At 35.8% G+C, this 2,509-nt stretch overlaps 1 pseudogene; it reads left to right on the forward strand.

The window, feature by feature from the left end:
- Positions 1-1,038: 1,038 nt before the first annotated feature.
- LOC150015508 (translation machinery-associated protein 7 pseudogene) lies at positions 1,039-1,335 on the forward strand (annotated as a pseudogene).
- The last annotated feature ends 1,174 nt before the right edge of the window (positions 1,336-2,509 follow it).

The following is a 2,509-nucleotide window of genomic DNA, read 5'->3' on the forward strand; positions in this document are numbered from 1 at the left end:
ATCGTTGTCATGGGGCCCACTGCTCTGACATAATACTGTATGGAATCCCATGTCAGTGAATTAAACATTCCTTTAGCTTCAGATAGTGATTCTGGAGGAGGCTTTGAGGGCGAGAGATAGAAATTCATACCTGAAACATGTATATATTCTTGTTAGAACAAATCCCTGACCTTCCAGCATGGAAGTCAATGTAGTTAATTTCCACCAGGTCACCAATTAATCTCCCTGAAGAATGATGGTGTATCAACAGCTCTTCACTGGTCTTCATTGCTGGGAGTTCTCACATTCCATAGGAGCAATGACTAAGCCAGCCTGGGAAGTGGTTTTTCTGGTCACTCACACAGCTGCTCTCTTTCAGGAGCTCAACTGAAGCACCTTGCTGAAAGAAATTAAAGAAGACACAAGTAATTGGAAAAACATTTTATGGTCATGGATTGGAAGACAATGTAGTTAAGATGTTAATACTACCCAAAGCCATTTAAGATTTAGTGCAATTTTTATTAAAATCCTAAAAGCATTTCTTTGCAGAAATAGAAAAACTTTTTCTAAAATTTATATGGACTCTAAAGGAACACACAAATAGCTAAAACAAGCTGGAAAAAGAACGAAGTTGGAAACCTCACATTTCCTGATTTCAGAACTTTTTACAAAGATACTGTAATCAAATAAAGGATAGCACTGACATAAAAATAGACATATCAACCAATGGAATAGACTAAAGAACCCAGAAATAAATTCTTGTGTATATAGTCAAATGATTTCTGACAAGGGTTTCAAGTCTTTGACTGTCCTTTCAACAAATGGTGTTGGGAAAACTAGATAACTTTATCTTACAGCACACACAAAAATTAACACAAAATGGATCAATAACCCAAAAGTAAGGGCTAAACAATAAAACCCCTAGAAGAAAATATAGTGGGAAAGCTTCATGATGTCTGACTTAACAATAATTTCCTGGATGTGACACTAAAAGCACAGGCAACAAAATAAAAATAGAGGCTTCTGGTGGCAGGGTCTAGGGAAGGGGCAGCAGGCACCATGTCTGGTAATGAAGGTGGCAAGTTGAAGCCTCTGAAGCAGCCCAAGAAGCAGGCCAAGGAGATGGATTAGGAAGATAAGGCATTCAAGCAGAAGCAAAAAAAAAAAAAAGAGGAGCAGAAGAAACTTGAGGAGCTAAAAGCAAAGGCTATGGGGAAGGGCCCCTTGGCCACAGGTGAAATTAAGAAATCTGGCAAAAACTGAGCTGTTTCTTGTGCCTGGGGCAATGGTGATCCTTAATTTCATTTCTGTTTTAACATCTGGCTTCCCTGTCATAACATCTCTTGCCACCTATAGCTAGAATGAAGTGTTGTCTTGGAGCCTGTTGTACGTTTAAGAATAAACTTTTATAAAATAATAATAATAATGATAATGGTCATGCAGTGGCTCACCTCTTTAGTGCTTCTCACGTTGCCATTTCAGAGTAAATCCAGACTAGAATCCTGTCAAAGTGTATCCTTCAATCTTTGTTCCATCCAGAATTCTGTACTACCTGGAATTAAACCAACTTGTCTGAAGTGGAGAAAAAGAAAAAGAAAAAGATAGTTTAGACTGTATCAAAATTGAAAATTCTGGAGATTCCTCAAAAATGTAAGAACAGAATTACTATATGACCCAGCAATCCCTCTCTTGGGTATGTACCCCCAAAATTTGAAAACTTTTATTCACAAAGATACATGCACCAGTGTATTCATTGCAGCATCATTCTCAGTGGCCAAGACATGGAAACAACTAAAGTGTCCTTTGTTAGATGATTGGATAAAGACGACATGGTACATATATACAGTGGAATACCACTCAAACATGATAAGAGATGAAATACTGCTATTGCAATAATATGGATTAATCTTGAGAATAACTTGCTAAGCAAAATGTCAGAAAAAAATCAAGAACCATAAAATTTCACTCATATATGGGATATAAAACTGAAAGCAACAAATGAATAAACAAGAAAAACAGAGGGAAGGAGGCTGGGAGTAAAAAAAATAAAGGGGGATCAAATATATCATGATGGAAGAAGACGACTTTGGGTGGCAAGCACACAATGCAATGATGTATCTTAGAATTGTACACTTAAAGCTTACATAATTTTATTAACCAATGTCACCCCAATAAAGTTAATGAAAAGACCCCAAATATTTCTGTACATCAAAAGACACATTCACTTTAGTGATAAGGTAATCCATGGAATGGAAGAAAATATTTGCAAATAATATATCTGATAGGGGGTTAATATCTAGAATATATAAAAAATCTCCTTAACTCAACAACAACAACAACAAAACTCAATTTAAAACTATGTAAAAAACCTGATTTGACATTTCTACAAAGAAGGTATACAAATGGTCAACGAGCACATGAAAAAAATGTTCAACATCACTAATCATAAGAAAATGCTAATTAAAACCACAATGAGATACACCTCACAGCCATTAAAATGGCTACTATAAAAACTGAAAACAGATGTAAT

Source organism: Furipterus horrens, unplaced genomic scaffold (assembly GCF_987537825.1).
Source record: "Furipterus horrens unplaced genomic scaffold, mFurHor1.1.pri manual_scaffold_3, whole genome shotgun sequence".
In the NCBI taxonomy this organism is placed as follows: Eukaryota; Metazoa; Chordata; class Mammalia; order Chiroptera; family Furipteridae; genus Furipterus; species Furipterus horrens.